General features: G+C 42.8%; 1 long non-coding RNA gene across 3 annotated transcripts; it reads left to right on the forward strand.

Annotated features, from left to right (window-relative positions):
- The first annotated feature begins 158 nt into the window (after nt 1-158).
- Nucleotides 159-7,425, forward strand: LOC135278240 (uncharacterized). Of its 3 annotated transcripts, XR_010345782.1 has the most exons (3): nt 159-3,436; nt 5,077-5,185; nt 5,723-7,425. It is a non-coding gene; the product is annotated as an uncharacterized LOC135278240 (long non-coding RNA). The 3 variants fall into 3 exon arrangements; XR_010345781.1 differs by having other exon boundaries at nt 5,077-7,425; XR_010345783.1 differs by having other exon boundaries at nt 159-1,912; nt 5,077-7,425.
- Nucleotides 7,426-17,446: the final 10,021 nt, after the last annotated feature.

Consider the following 17,446-nt stretch of genomic DNA (forward strand, 5'->3'; position numbering starts at 1 on the left):
GTTTACCGAACGCCTTCTGAACCCTGTCAAGCATGTTCAGTGCCCAGCCTCCATGAGAACAGCTTTTTCCTGATCTCCAGCCTCAGCCTCTTCTGACCCAGCTCTCTGCCGTTCCTTCAGGCCCTGTCGCTGTCACCACAGAGCAGAGGTCGCTGCTGGCCCGCCTGCACCTGCTCGTGGCCTCCTTTGGGCACTCCCGAATAGCTGAATGTGTTTTTCTATACTGTTGTGAGAAACAGGGCCAGGAGACCAGCTCTGTTAACAAGGCCTTTGTTAAGAACAGCTCTTGTGTGGGGAACCCGAGGGGTCGTGCACGCCGCCACTGCTCCCATAGGACAATGCTGAGCAGGAGGAGTGCAGCTTTGTCTCTCGGCAGAGCTGGGGCTTCCGTCCTCACCAGAGTCCTCAGCAGGACAATGTTGGCTCGTAGTTTAGGGGTGTCATCCAGGCTGAGTGCTCCTCAAGCCATGGTGACAGGACGGAATCCGACTCTGGTCAGTGGTGGGTAATTCCCGGTGGTGCAGCCAGGTTAAAATCATAGTTTATGTGCTGGTTTGTTGTTTTTGAGAGAGTCCATACCCTACCAACAGCTCCTCATTGAATTCAGTCCGGGTGCAAGTCCCTCTGGGAGCAGGGGAAGGGGTTCCCAATGGAAAGGGATACAAACACAGGGTAAGACAGTAACACTTAACAATGGGCAAACAAAGGCAAATCTCAGAATCTAACATTGTACATTCAACAACAGACTAACACTTCCAGTTGAGATCCTATTAACTTTATCAACATTAACTACCAATTGCCACTCTGGAAAAAGAGCTCCCATCTCGAGTGTTTCATTTCTTACACTGTGATGCTGCAAACTGTGTCCCCTCAGGGCCCCCTTCACAGTCCCCTCAGTGAGGAGGTGTGGTGAGGATCTCCAGGAGCTGTGCCCGGTGCTGTCCCCTCAGTGCAGTCTCTCCTGCCAGGGAGCCCAGCGTGCCCGTCTCCCTCAAAGGCAAACACGTGAGCCTGGTCAGTGCTGCAGACCCTGAGACTTTATCATTTTGCCAGCTAAAATTGCTCCAACTCCAAATAGCATGTAACAGAAACATGGGGAATGTGAGTGTTTGGGAAGCACCAGAGCACCAGGAACCACTCTCGAGGGAATTTCTCCTACCCCTACTCCCTGAAGTTCCATCTCTAAAAATTGCATCCCCACATTTTGCTGTATAAAGGAGAGGAATAACACAGAGGATCTTTATATTAATTTGGATCCACTTAAAGAAAATTCTCCTTTCAATACAAGTGCTCAGCTGGGGATTAGGAGCCCTGTGTCCTCTATCCCACAGCACTGCAAGAAGGATTAGGGCCTGGAGTGTTTACAGTCTGAAGGACATAAACAAACAAAAGCCAGAGAGAACAGAACAGTTACTGCAATTCTTGTCATTTTCACTCTGAGGGAGAAATGACAGATAATTAAATCTTAAAAAAAACCCACAAGTCTGATAAAAAGTGAGAAGAGAAATGCCTGAAGCAAGAAAAGGGGCACAATATTGTCAGCTGCTATGGATGAGTTTAGACTTTCAGCTTCCTTTCAGTCTTGCTTTCCACTTTGAACTCATTACAGTGATTATTCTACAGTGTAATGAATAACACTTAAAAGTACAGAATCTGAGGATGCAGAATCTGGATAACCCTGCCTAAAAGGAACAGTTAAGAGTAAAATGTATGAATTTTGAGTGTAGTTCAGGATTTTTAGATGGCTGAAAGAAAAGTGAAAGAAGAGATGTAGAGGAAAGTGACCATAATAAAGAATGTAGGTGATGTGGGTTATGCAGCACACACTGTGTGTTTTCCCTTGAAAAACTCAATGAAGTCCTGTCCAGAGAGAGATGAGACTATTACAGGGCAATTGGAGATGGTCAGCAAGGTAAGGGAAAGATGAAGGAGTAGAGCTTGTTAATCAAGAAAATAGCAGCAGAGAAAGGAAGAAATTATTTTGCTGTTAGCTTCTCCTGGGAAGTTGTAGGAATAGAAAGCTAACGGAGAGAGAAAAAGCACAGGGTATAAGCCAAGACTGACCTTACAGGAGGAAAGAAGAAATGAAAAAAAGCAATTAAATTCAAAATAAGAAATATCCCTCACAAGCTGTAAGAGGCAAGTTTACCAGCTGGGTATGAGTTCTGAGTCCAAGCCATGATCGGTTGTGGAAATTAAATGTATATACAGAGGGAATATACTGTGTATTAGTTTGCCTTTCCTGTGGTTTTCTGTGTATCCTGTACTGACCACTGTTTCACCAGGGGCTGCATACAAAACAGCTGGACCTGTGGTGTGCCCCTGAGAAGCCTTTCAGTACAGGGATTACATGAGAACACAATCTCCACTTCAGGTTTTTTGTGTAACTCAATGTGCTTGTTTACTGAAAGATATTTTTCAGGTAAAACACCCCAACACTGTTTTACTGCAGAGCAGTGAAAGAGAGGTAACTCTGTCCTTGTGCATTGCCCTGGAGTTCCCCAGTGCCCCTTTCTCACCTCTGCCTGGCTCTGCAGGAGCACCTGCTGCAGCTTACCTGGAGCAGCACACCTGGGTTGGACATTTGGCTCTTTCCTCCCAGGCCTGGAAGAAATCTGACATTTTCCTTACTCTGGAGGAAGGGCACAAACCTGAGTTCTCCTGTCTCCTGTAGCTACCAGATATCTTATAGACCACAGACAGGGAAAGGGGAGAGGAGAGGATGATGCAGGGAAATGATGAGATGGCTGCAGATGAGGAGCCACAGGCCTGTGCAGGCACACGCCTGACTTCCTTCAAAAACCAGAATAAAACTGTACAGAACATTTTCAGTGCAGTGGGAAGGACCATTCCACAACTGCCTTTTTGTTAGGAGCACAGCCAGCATTTCTCCAAGTGTGAATACAGGTGTGTCTACAAGTGTATAATAGAGGAACTGCTAATAGGGTGTTGCAGGTCACACTTCCTGTAGGTGCAAAGCTACTTTAAAATCTCTTCAAAGTTCTCAGTGCAAAGCATTAAAAATGACGTTTTTTATTACCCAAATAATTGTCTCTCAGGAGAGCCAATCCACTCAACCTTACTTTTCTGAGATCTCAGCTTAATTATTTTGGCTATAAAATTATTGGCAGGTTTTCAGTTTATTTGGCAATAAAAAGTTATTTTGGAAGTAGGAGATAGCATTTTAAGGTTTAAAAAAAGGTACAGTATCATTATTTCAGAGAAAAAGATGAAAAAAGTTTGGGATACAAATCACAAGCACTGATTGTTTATTTTTAGTGCACCAAATGAATTCTAACTGCTGTTTTAACAATAAAATACCAGTCCACTTTCTTTTTCTCTCAAGTAAAGACTAGAGATCTGGAAGCAAGAGTCATATCTATGTGGCACATCCCATATGTGTGAAAATTCCTATTCAGCTCTGGAGTGCTGTCAGGTAGAGCCATATCTAAAAAGAAATACTGAATGTAATTTATTATTCATAATAGATATAATATATATAATGTAATGCATATGTATTACATGTAATATTTATATGCAACAAGTATGTGTGCTGCTGCTTGCTGCAGTAGGCAGCTCAGTCCTGGGGTCCAGGGTTTCGTTGCCCTGCCTGATGTACCCAGGACACAAATTCTTTCTCCAGGCACTGCTGGTTCTCCTCACAGGGTTCTGTGGCACCTCCTGGGATCTCTGAATTTCACCTGGGGCTCAGCTCCCCAGGCCTCAGGGCTTGGCTAACTGAGCTGTTGGTGGTGGTTTACCAATTCCCTAAGTGAGCTACCCTGTAACCTGAAGTGCTGTACTGTTCTCATAAGGTCCTTGCTTTTAGGAGAAACAGAGGCACTCATCTCTCTTCAGGTCAGCTCTACAGGACTGTGAAGTGTTTATTTCATGTGGAATTAATGTGCTGTGCTGTTGATTGCCAGGAGTTAATACTTGCAGTGCAGTGAACTGAAGCAAACTCGTTGCAGCCTTAACTTGGCAGCCAGTGAAGATTGATGGAATGTGTTGGGTTTAAAGGAAAGGTGTTATTAACGTGTAGGTGGCAGAGCTGTGAGACAAACCCTGCTGTAAATCTGCATTAAAGCCTCCCTTGTTAGGACAGCATTTCACTCTCTGGTGGCTCAGGGACAACTGTGGTGTTGGAATGAACTTTGTCTCCTTTAGTCTGAGCTGTCCAGCCTGTCTCTTACTCTCCAGGAAACATCCCAGCCTTGGATTCAATCCTGACCCATGCACCAAACAATAACCTGACTAGAATAATGAGGAATTTAAATGCCAGTAAAGAAATAAAAACTGCCAAAAGGCTGGAGTTCAGATTAGAACAAATATAATCCCTCCAAAACCTGCAACCTGCCTGTAGCAGCCTGATGGTGCATAAAATGATTGTTTCCAAAAATGGTTGTTCCTTCAAATGCAATCATGTATGTGGTGCATGCAGAGGAATGAGCTACTGCAGTCAGTAAACGAGAGATTGGAAGTTTTGTATTTTGTGTCATCTAAAACAGTATTGCCTGACACTTCCATTACAGACCTGCCTTTTCAACTCACAATTGTGCCAAACCTCAGCCGCATGGGTTTGGATTTTTTGTACTGGCTGTCTTCGTCTCAACAAGATAACCTATTTCAGACTGTTTTCAAATTTCAGTAGAAAGGCTTACTATTTTAAGGGGTTTTAAGTGAACACAAATACCACCTTCTTTAAAATCAGCAACAGGATAATCAGCATACTTTCAGCAGCATCTGATATGGATTTAATTTAAAGAGAAAATCTGAAGTAGTAATTAGGGTAGCACTGTAGTATGTGATACCCACATGCTAATAACAAGGAGACATGTCTTTAAACAGACAACTCTGAGAAAAAAAAAGCTGTCAGTGAGAGGGACCAAAGTGTTGTACATAATATAAAGACTCCGGTTCTTGACCTCTTGTGCTACAGCTTCTTCGGGCCCATTTAATTCATTAGATAAGTGCTATCTTTATGTCATTCATGTAATCACTTAGCAAGAACCATCCTGATTGACCTGTTAGCGCTCCTCATTTATTAACACTTGCTTCTTGTTTTATTTCCTGTAGGCCACAGTTCCAATTCTGGCATGATTCCATTTCCATTAAGATTGGTGGCAATAGGGCAGGCCTTAAACCACAGACGTGCTTCAGAAGGCAGCAGTTTATATCCTCCCAGGTATTCCAAGTTTGGAGCTTGTAATTTCTTTCTTATCAGATTTACAATGCCTTCTGCTATAGTTGAATGTTGGTGCTAATGTTCTTTTACTGAGTTTTGAGGCTTCAGATAAACTTATTCCATTTTCTCTGCCCATCTTCAAACCTGCCAAACTGCTCCTAAGATCTGATTCAGTGAGCAGTTTAGTTTGCCCTGAATATAGTCTTGAGATAACATGAACTAGAAATCCTAAAATGATTTCTTCTTGTCTGAGGAGTATCAGTCCAGCAGCTACTTAAATATTTCTGTAATGACATTGATTTCAGGACAGAGAGATTCTGTGATTTCCATTTTTATTTGCTTTTATATATTTTTAACTTATCACTGCTGACTACAGAGTCAGAGCATTCTTGGGAAAGGATTCAGCATCAGATTTTCTATAAGCTTGCAGAAATTGTTTATTGAATAGCATGGGTTGCCAGCATCCTGGAAAACTGAGAACACTGTGTTTGTTTTCTATTAGACAAAATTGACAAAGAGATTTTTTTTATCCTCCAGATACAAAGTGGTAATAAAAGGCAATTTAAGAGCAGCACTATGGACACTGAGTCAACGTGAAGGGTTCGTGGCCAGACTTTGATAATTGACTGTAGCTTGTGAAGGAAGGAAGTAGGTTGTTTTCTCTTGATCTGGCAGTTTTGCATTTTCCAGATGCAGAAGTGAGGCTTCAGCTCCTACTGCAATGTTTGTACAATGTCCAGAACAATCCAGAATCTGAGGATTTCAATATTCTGTCCAACAGCCTACATGGTGTGTGCCTCAAAGGAGCAACAATGATGGTAAAACTGCTTTTGTGGCAGTGCAGTGATATCAGACAATATCTTCCACATGTGCATTTCATCAGCAAACAAAGGAAAGGGGATTGGGTTTAAAGCACAGACGTCACTGTTGTCACTAAGATCCCAAGGCACAAAGTCTTTTGTCTTTATCATTTAATAGCAGCATTTCCCCATGGGCTCAAAGGCAGCTCAGCCTTGTGGTGTGCTAGGCACAGAAAACCAAACTCTGCTGCTATGTCTTGGTAATTTACACAAGGTGTCAGAAGAACCTACTAGAAACCCCAAATGTGCCCATAATCCAACACCATTCTCTCAAGATATGCTTGTCAAATGGAAGGTGGCTTTGTCGGAAGGTTTGGAACTTTTTAAAAAAAACTCTATTACTATTTTCAAATTAGTTTACAGCAGTGTAATATGTAGGTGTTTTTCTAAGAAAGGTCAAAGCCCTCTGTATTTATGATTGGAGCTGCACAGTTACATGGTTTATGAGTTTGCATTGTGTTCAGAAAACCAGCAGCACACAGGATTCTGTGGCATTTCTGCAGCACTTCAGCGTGTCTTTGTATCGGAAGATTTTTCTTCACAATAACCCAGTAACAAGCTGTTTATGTAGGAGAGCAGGCCATGATGAAAGCTATATTAAATTTCATCCTTGCTCTTTTACAATAATCATACATAAATAACATACTGCCAGAGGCAAACTATACAAGCACTGTTTCTTTGTTTTCCCATTTCTAGTAGAACCTGAATCATTAATTTTTTCAGAGATACAGTCATATATAAAAAATTCAACAACATTAGTGTGCAGTGTGTACCTTCTTTGTGTAGTCTGAAGACTGCAAGTTATCTCAACAATCTCTGCCCATTGTTTGAGTTTCTAAACTCAGACTATAGCAATAAATTTTTTTAGCTTTGAATGCCTCTTGTTCAATCCTTGCTCAGGATATTACATAAATGGAACGTGACATAGGATTTGCAGCATTCAGATATTCTGGACAAATTAATTCCCAAAGATGAAGTATAAAATCTGCTGATGAGTGAGGATCAGCAAAGAATCTCAGTTTAGACTAAAAAGGTTTAGGCTTTTAATGCTAGAGGTTTCTGGTTCAACTCTTGTGCTGCTGCTCTTGCCATTCTGTAATACAGTCAGTTTCCCCCTCCCTCCAAGCAGTGATAATAACCATACTTTTATATATTAACCATACTTTTATATCCTTTAGCAATTCTTCAATCGAAAATGGAGATGGATTATTTCTTATATGGCTTTCCAAATTAAAACTGAGGAGTTTTAACAACATGTAGCCAGTATGCTGTTGGAATTTCATCTCCCCAAAGTAAAAGTACTTGGAAAGTTGTGATGGGTTATGAGTACAAAAATTATATTTACAGTTCTGTTCTTGAAAATAAATGACTAGGATGTTATTCAATTTTCCACAGAGGTATGACAAGAATGTCTATTTTTGGTTTGAGGGAAGAGGGCAGTGTGAGTGCAAGATTCACCACTCGATGGCGCCTTGATTCTGTTCATCTCCATTTCTTTTTCCTCTCTGATGCCTGGACACAAAATCTCAAAGCTGGTTTTGTAGTAAATCTGTTTGGGGAAAAATATCTATTATATATTTCTAAAAGATAGTTTTTAATGTCTTTTGCTGAACTAATTAAAATTATTTAAATTTTCACTGATTCCTTTTAACTCCAGTCTTTCAGTGAAAAAAGGTGAATTCCCCCAATTTTGCTTCAGCAGTTCTTCAGTGTAAATACATGTTGGCAGACAATGGCAGGGGAACAGTTTCTGGCATCAAATCAGCCTACAAGGTTTTTTTCCATTGTGATACCTTTTCGTGTGTCCAGGAGCTGCACTACACCCATCACAAAAACCCCAAATATAACAGATTTTAGGATTTTGCTCTGTCCTGTGCACACTTGTCTGTTTTGCTGACAAAATCAAGGCTTGTTGGATGGGTTTGTAACTGGAAGAGGTGCCATCCATGATTTGAAACTTTTTAAAATTAGTTACAAAATTACTTGAATGAAAATGCTGTCTGATTTTCAATGTGAACTATTCCATGACAACTGGTAACTATTGTTACATTCAACGTATAAGAAATCAGTGCCAGAGTTGTTTGAGGGCTCCTCTGAGATGGGATTCAGAAGATTGACTCTGGATGCAAATAGATGCTGGAAATGTTTATAAAATAACACTGGAGACAATGTCATTCTGCCAGCAGGATCTTTAGTAATTCTGTGTTGGCTGAGAGAATTCTCCTGTTTGGGAAAGTAGATTTGATTAGCACAAGACAAAAACTGGGCCTTGCTGGCTGTCATCGTGTTTGTGTTTATAGATTTGTGACAGAAGGAGTTTTTTGGCAATAAGCCTTTGCAGTGTAGACCAGAAATTTGAGGAAATTTTTCTATGCTGAAGGTAATGGTATAGAAAAGAGTGCTTATTGTACTGCTCATGTAAGTGCTCTTAAAAAAACCCCAAATATCACTAAGTTAAAGCATTTATTTTCCAGAGTAGATGCTGCAAATTCTTCTGTGGCTCCAAAAGTTACAACCTCACACTTTACAGGGAACTACAAAAACCAAGATTTATTTATTTTGCTCTCTAAATACTGCCAGATAAGAAGACCTGACATTGAACAAGCTACAGAAGTTCTCACATGAAATCTTCTCCTACCAAAAGATACTCTCTGGTGGCACCCCCCACTTTTTTTTTTTCTTTTTTTTTTTTTTTTTTTTTTTCCTTTATAATCATTATAATGCAGGAGGAAAATGGTGATAAAAGCACCTTTATGCTCCTCAGTCAGTGGAGATTAATTACTGCTGAGGCAGCTGGCAGGGAAGGATAGGATAGTAATGGTTTAATGGTTTAATTACCAAAACCTATGGAGTGGTCAGGGAAGAAGGATAAATTATAACCTTTTAACAAAGTGAGATCAATTGATAGAAATATTTTCATATTTTGGTCCTTAAGTCCAAGTGGAATCCAGAAAAATAAACATGTCCCTCAAATGCTCTAGCATTGACCTAATATTTGAGATAACTACTTATTTAAGGGGAAACTGGCTGCTGGGTGTGTGGCTGTGAACACACTTGGCTGCAGAATTCTATCCAGAGTGGATGGACTGAGAACTCTTGGATGTTCTATTGCTTGCAATTAAGGCAGAGGACTGCAAATATTTGGAATAAATTACAAGCCCAGAATATTAGATAAATTGTTGCACTGTTGTGATACTGATTTATTTTATGAAAGAATTTTAATCCCTGTCAATTCCATTAGGAAACAAATTTGCAGGATGAGGTGAGCTATTTTGGCCTTATTTAACCCATTCCAAGGTGCCAAAATGTGTTCAATTTTTCACTGGAAGATTCCAAATATATTCTATGTTTCTTTTTATTTAAATCATTTGCAGTAGAACAGGTACAGAGTTCTATCACATACTTTATAAATAAAACCTGAGATCTGAGAAGCTGTTATGGTGTTTTCATGCACGACCTTGCCTATATTTGTTTATATTGAGATAAACAGTAAGCAAAACAGGTTGGTTTTTTTTGGGTTTTTTTTTTGTTTGTTTGTTTGTTTTTGGTGGGGTTTGTTTTGCCTTTTTTTTTTTTTTGTGTGACTTTGTGGAGGATTGACTTTCTTATTTGAAACAGATGACAAAAACTGTATTAACAACATCTAGAGATTCATCCTTGTAAAGAAGCCAGTTACAAAAGCCTGGAAAGCCAAGCTCAGGCCAAGGCTGCAGCTGCCTGGGCTTCCACTGGAACCACACTGATGTGGCCAAGGGCTCAGCTCCTCCTGCCACTGCCCCTTAGTCCCAGCCTCTGTCCTTTGCTCTGCTGCAGAACCCCTGTGCAATCAGTGGGCCCACAGAAAACCTGGTGCTGCTTCTTGTTTTGGATGTCACAAGTCCCCTAAAATAGAAATCCTTCAGTTCTGATCATCCAGGGCCTTGCTGTGGAAAACAGTTATTTTCATTTAGTGACTCTGGCTGTGCTAACATTTTAACTAAGTGCTCGTGTTTGCTGTGTATTCAGTTTATGCCATCAAGGAAAGCAATTTGCTGTAATGCTACACAAGGCACCCATTAGTAGCAAACAGCAATCTGTGTTTTCAGAGAACCAAGGCTGTTATTTCACAAAGGGAGCAATTCAACTCTGCCTTAATCCTCTAACCACTAAAACTCATCCTCCAGGTGTTTTCCCTGACTATTTGACTGCTTTTGGCTTCTCAAAAGTGTTTAGAAAATGAAAGTCTAATTTAAATTAAGTTGTACATTATTATTAAGGAAATACGACACATATGTATGTGAATAAATGCAAATTCTCACTTTTTTTTTAAATTACAGAAAAAATGCCATATGTCACATGCTTTTATTTTTAGCTGCTTCTTTCAATATCTAAACAAAAAGAAAAATGTTTAACTTAAAACCCTGTCTCTAAACATTCAGGAACTTCACTACATTAATTTATTGTATCAACAACAGTGAATAGCAATAAACATTTTTCTGACCCTGATACTTTGAATGCATTAAATTCTGCAGCTTCAGAGTCTACAGTCTGCTTTCAGTAGAGGCCTGGTCAGGATCCAATCTGGCTGAACTGAATAAATGACTCCCTGCAAGTGCTGTGACTTACGTAGAACTACTTGCAAAACAAGCTCCAATATCTAGTTTGACACCCTTATAATTATTTCAAAAGCTGAAAATTAACTAAAACCATATTAAGAAAAGATAAAATTATATATTTTGAGAACCTACTGTTGTCTCACTTGTCACACCAAGTGACTTTCACTACGACTGTGACTCACTTTTGTGCCAAAGCTCAATAACCTTTCTCTGCTCAAGCTGGAAATCACAACCATGGAGTGGGGGGATATTCAGGCAGTGTGTAGAAAAGGCACACTAAACTCTTCAGTTGGCCTTTAGGACTGCTGTCCTGTTGAAAGAGCACTGCTTTAGTCTGATTATTGGGAAATTTAAGCAATCTTTGGCTTTATGGCACCTCAAGAGAAAACATGCTTTCGTTATTAAAGTTCTTTTTCCCTACACGTGTGTAGGGAAAGATGAGCAAATTTTGAAAAAACAAGTCAGATCCTAGAGAGACAGCCAGAAAAAGATGAATCATATAATTTTGTAAGTAGAAAAAATATTAAATATTGTAAAGTAGACAATGAAACAAGTACTGTTGTGAGCAGCAGAACCACTGAAGCTCAGTTTCTAGGGGATTTTATGTCATGGTTTAATTCATTGGCATCCAGCTGAAGATTTTCCATGTATACAAGCATTTATCCTATATTATTTTCTGGGACTTGATAAACATGAGGCCCTGTAGCCTTTCTTTTACTGGAAGCTCTTAATTTTCACATAATACTGTAAAAACATTACATTTAGAGACTTTATACTTTACAGTCAGATTTGCTTGACCAGTCTACCTTGGGCAACTGGTTCAAATGATGTGGGGGTGTAGGCAAAAAAGTATCGTGGGCACCTATGAACTCTTCTACCCCTGGATGTAAATACTTGTGTGTATAAAGATGCATAAATACATACATACATACATATATATCTCCATGGATATAGGACATGTGTATATCCAAAAGTGAATGAAACAGAGGCGACAAGGGAAGACAATTAAGAAATTACAGGAGAACAATTAACTTTGGGTGCAGTGACAAAAGCAGCAAGGGCGCTGCACATTAAAAAGCATTTCAAAGTATGCCTGTTGCAGCTCTTGCAGGGAGCCATCCCATTTAAATTCTATGCCATGATTTAATTCTGAAGTTGTAACTAAGTTTACAGGAAAAGCCTTTGTGAACGGTTTATCAGATATTCAGGAAGCCTTTCCTTGAAAGACTAACCTAAATGAAACCCAGCAGAAATCCAAAGTACAGTACCATGAAAACAAGTAAAGAGAACTTCCAGTGTTCCTGTGTCTGGGTCTTGTCATACATTAGTAGCTTTTTTCTTACTGCAGGGACTCTATTTGACTCTTTTCCCCCATAAAGCAACCAAAATTGTAGTATCTGCAGGATCTTCTTGCCAGTCTTTTTGCCAAATGTTGCTGCAGGCACACTGACAAGTTTGCTGATGGAAGAAAGTGAATTCTGTGGTGGCACCACAGAGACTCTCCAGGCTCACCTGCTGGTCTCTTCCAGCCCGTCAGCTCTTTGGAGAGCACAGCACTGTCTGATGGCCACCTGCAGTTTCCATGCTGCAGTTCCAGGCTGTCCTGCAGCCACGTGCATCCAAAGCCCTCCCTGAGGGCTGCCCCAGGCCAGCTCTTTGGCACATCAGCCACTCTGAGGGGGCACTCTCCTCGCTTGGGCTTGCAAGGAGAGAGCCTTAGGCACGACGCCTTCAAGGACGCTGGGCCAATGCTGACAGGAGTGAAGAAAGTGAACTCCAAATTCTGGTGAAACACAGTCTATTGGGAGGACAGGGAGACATAAAATACAAGGGAGCAAGTAGCTGAAGAGAGTGGGAAAGGGCTTCCAGCAACTTATAAAGGGGGGGGGGGGGGGGGGGGGGGGGGGCAGGGGCAGAGCCTGCCCTCCAACCAATGGAGGAGCAGAGGGGAGTGGAAAAGGAAAGAAGGACACTGCTATGGGACCAATGGGGAGGGATTAGGGGAGGGGCCCCAGCCCCTGAACCAATCACTCGACGCCCAGAAGAGAAGCTTCTGGATGGAGAGGATGGGTCACTGAGTGAGGGTCAGGGCACCGGGTGGGACAAAACACAGGATGCAATGGTAACTGGGGTCCCAGGGGAGGGGACAGGGAGACTGACAAAGATTGCTGGGGAGCAGACAACCTGGGTAGAGCCATTGCACAACCACAGGGGTGAAAAACCAACTTACAATATACAACTTAGCATAACTAAGAACTTGAAAAGCAAAACACATCACTGCTCCTTCTGGTCCTGTTGATCTTTTCCTCTCCTGGAGCTTGGAGGAGAGTGTGCCCCTATTCCTTCCATGTTTATAGTCTTTCTCCAAGAGAAGTCATGTTTGCTCTCATGTAAGACCAAGCTCCTCATCTTTCCAAGGATTCCTCCGCCCTGAAGAACTCAGGAATATCTGCTGTCATCTATTGCATTCCCATTTCTATTTAATGGTGACTGAAGCACTGCAGTGTGAGATATAATTAAACCAAATGTGCTATTTAGAGAATAATTGATAAAATTTTTGCAGCTATTGAAGAGCTTGTCTCATTAGTATTATTTTAAATCTCATTTTCACAAAATGATTTCTTCTAATCCTCACAATCTGCATAAAAAGGAATCAGCAAGCTGAAATTGAAGTATCTGCAATCTCTGCTCTTTAAATCAGTCACAAATTAAAGAAAATAATGTCTTCTAGTGGAATAAAAACTTGCTAAAGAAATAATTTCTATCAATCTCTCCCCAGTAAAGAAAAATATATACCCTTGCTTAAAAGAATACAAATAAATCTTACTAAGCAACATTTTTTTGTTTAATTTTGTCTCCATCAGATCTTGAAGTAAATGCTGATTTAAAAACTTAAGACTTCTTGCCAGATGGCAGGGGAGTATCTTTCACAAGCAGCAGAACAGCATAGCATCCAGGATGTCCATGGCAAATTCGGAAGGCATTCTGTGCATTCTGTGACCCTCCGGAGCTGCAGAGGAAGGCAGCACTGTAGGGCTTTGCCACAGAACACAATTGGTAGGAACATTAGCAACATTCTTCTACAGCCTCTGCCTGCAGTGTTGCTCTCTTCTTTTAGCAGTTGGCAATAAAATGCTTAACTTTCTGGAAGAAAAATTGGCTCAATGAGGAGCCAGTTGGCTCAATGCAGAGGTTTTAAAAATTTCACTATAAACATTTTTTCCGCACAGCTTTGTCATTGTCATTTGAAAAGCCCAGTGACAGGTAATGGTACTGATTCTTTCCCTGGTACTGCTCTCATGAGGAAGTGGTTTTGAGTTGCTCAGGTTTTCTGTTCTGGATTTATTTGGTTTGCATAGGCAAGCTTTGGCAGGGTGGAGCTCCAGGGGTGGCTTCTGTGAGCAGCTGCTGGAAGTTTCCTCTGTGTCCAGCAGAGCCAATCCTGGCAGCTCCAGAGAAGGACGTGCTGCTGGCCAGGGCTGGTCAGTGGGGATTGGTGGCATTCTGGGAGAACAGATCTGAGAAGAGAGAAAAAGGCAGAGTTGCCTTTTTGTGGCCAGAGAAGAGTGGGGTGAGAACGTGTGAGAGGAACAGCTCAGCAAGGGCAGTGAGGAAGGGGGGCAGGAGTGCTCCAGGACCAGAGCTGGGATTCCTCTGCAGCCCGAGGTGAGGCAGCTGTGCCCCTGCAGCCCACGGAGGCATGGGGGAGGCAGGGATCCACCTGCAGCGCGTGGGGATCCAGCCACAGCCCATGGGGATCCAGCCACAGCCCATGGGATCCACCTGCAGCTGGTGGGGATCCAGCCACAGCCCATGGGATCCACCCACAGCCCATGGGATCCACCTGCAGCTGGTGGGGATCCAGCCACAGCCCATGGGGATCCAGCCACAGCCCATGGGATCCACCTGCAGCTGGTGGGGATCCAGCCACAGCCCATGGGATCCACCTGCAGCCCGTGGGGATCCAGCCACAGCCCATGGGGATCCAGCCACAGCCCATGGGATCCACCTGCAGCTGGTGGGGATCCAGCCACAGCCCATGGGATCCACCTGCAGCCCATGGGGATCCAGCCACAGCCCATGGGGATCCAGCCACAGCCCATGGGATCCACCTGCAGCTGATGGAGATCCAGCCACAGCCCATGGGATCCACCCACAGCCCATGGGGATCCAGCCACAGCCTATGGGATCCACCTGCAGCCCATGGAGATCCAGCCACAGCCCATGGGGATCCACCTGCAGCCCATGGGGATCCACAGGGATGCAGAGATCCATCTCAGCTCTCAGGGATCCACAGGGATGCAGAGATCCACCTGCAGCTGATGGAGATCCAGCCACAGCCCATGGGGATCCACCTGCGGCCCATGGAGAGCATGGGGGAGGCAGGGATCCACCTGCAGCCCATGGAGATCCACAGGGATGCAGAGATCCACCTGCAGCTCTCAGGGATCCACAGGGGATTCAGAACTCCACCTGCAGCTCATGGAGGAAGATCCATAGTGATGCAGAGATCCACCTGCAGCCCATGGGGATCCACAGGGATGCAGAGATCCACCTGCAGCCCATGGGGATCCACAGGGATGCAGAGATCCACCTGCAGGCCATGTAGGAGCTCAGGCTGGAGCAGGGGAATCCTGGAGGAAGCTGTGACCCCATGGGAGGCCTGTGTGAGAGGGGCCCTGCTCCCAGGCTGGAGCAGCCTGTCCTTGGAGAACTGACCCGTGGAAGGTGACCCACACTGCAGCAGTTTTGGGAGGGCTGTGAGCCTGTGGGATGGACTCACGTTGGAGAAGTTGAAGTTCATAGAGGACTGTCTTCTGTGGGATGGACTAACGTGCAGCAGGGGAAGGATTCCTCTCCGTGAGCAGCAGGAGAAGCTGGGGTGAGGAGCTGACCATAACCCCCATCCCTGTCTCCTTGCACCATGGGGGGCAGCAGGTAGAGCAGGGAGGGAGGGGTGGGAGGAAGGTATTTTCAAGAAGTTTTGCTTCTCATTGTCCTGCTCTGTTTTGTTAGCTATAAAGTCAGTTAATATCTCTAATCAGAGCCTGTTTTGCCCATGATGGTATCTGGTGAGGGACCTCTCTCTGTGTCTTTATCTCAGCCCATGAACCCTTTGTTGTTTTTTCTCTCCCCTGTGCAGCTGCAGAGGGGAGTGAGAGAGGCTCTGGTGGGTTCCAAAAATCCATCCAGGGTCAACCCACTACACTGGATCAGAAGGTTGCTGATAAATTCCCTTCCTGGGGCTGTATTTGAGCAATATTCTCAATGAGGAAAAGAATCCATGCAAATGGTAATCCTTCAAAACAGCTGAGACAGCACTGTGTGCCAGAGGGCTGAAAAAATGTGAATGAACATTCTTTGATTTACCAGCAAGGTCTGTTCCTCCAGCACAAGTATTTAATCTGCTGACAAGGAGATAAGGGACTTTGAACAGCTTAGAGACCAGCCCAACATCACAAATATGATACAAACAAGGATAACTTTGGAAGGAACTATAATACAACAGAATGAGTATCTCCTCTGTCTCCAGTGCTGTGCGTGCAGCTGTAAGTTCTTGGGTATCAGTCTGTGCAAAAATAAAATGTTGTTTTGGAGAGTAAGAAAGCTTGCATATTTCCTCACTTCATGCTAAAAAGTCTGAAATTTTCATTTTCGAGATAGGCAAAAAAATGGGGTCAGATCCAGTTTCCTCCTAATCAAAGTCTACTTGTGCTCAATTGCCTGTTTCCTTTACTTCTGAACAATAACCATTAGACAGAATTAGTGAGCATAATAAGGAACCAGTTGAAGAATGTTTGCTTTCCCTCTTCAGACTCATGATTAGTGAATTGATGGTAGTTCCTTGTGATATATGAAAGATTTTCTTTGGATTTATGATTTGGTGTGAATTTACAAACAGGGTTACTTGTGGCAAGAACAAACCAGGAGAAATGTCACTGATTAAACCATGCACATTTTTCTTTCCTAGTGATTACATTCTGATAATATTTTGAAAGCTTAATGAGCTGTGGTACTTTTTTTCCTTGTAACTAGCAGAGATTTAGAACTGTGAATTAAATACATTTCTACTGAGCAGTCCAGGTCAGGGCTGACTCAGAAAAAAAATAAGGAGTTTACTAACTCCAAGTGCAGTTTCTGCTGTGCAAGCTAACATGAAAACATTGCCCAGGCAATGGACACAGGAAGTTTGATACCAAGTCAACTTTTATCAGGAGAAGCAAAGTCCAATTAATAAAAATATCCTGACATATACACTTCTGTGCCTGTTGTGGTTTAATTCTAGCCAGCATCTAAGCACCACAGAGCCAATTCCTGAGAAAACTCCAGGGCTGGCTAATGACAGTAATGGGTGAAGAAAAAGCTGCCTGCACAAGCAAAGCAGAACAAGGAGTTCATTCTCCACTTCCCAGGCGGGTGTTCAGCCGTGTCCAGACAGTGGGGTCCATCTTGTGTAACAGCTCCTTGGGAAGACCAAGGAATTACTGGGCAATGCCATCCCAAACACAGCAGTCCCCCCCTTCCTTCTTGCAGCTTTATATGCTCAGCATGATATTCTATGGCGTGGAATATCCCTGGCCAGTTTGGGTCAGCTGTCCTGGTTCTGCTCCCTCCCAGCCTGTTGTGCACCTCCTCACAGGCAGAACAGGGAACCTGGATGCCTTGATTTAGAGGAAGCATGAGTTAGCAACAACTAAACCATCAGTGTGATATCAACATTAGTCTCATGCTAAATCCAAAACCCAGCTCTGTACTAGCTACTAAAATGAAAATTAGCTCAAACCCAGCTGGAACCAGGATAATGG

Source organism: Passer domesticus, chromosome 11 (assembly GCF_036417665.1).
Source record: "Passer domesticus isolate bPasDom1 chromosome 11, bPasDom1.hap1, whole genome shotgun sequence".
In the NCBI taxonomy this organism is placed as follows: domain Eukaryota; kingdom Metazoa; phylum Chordata; class Aves; order Passeriformes; family Passeridae; genus Passer; species Passer domesticus.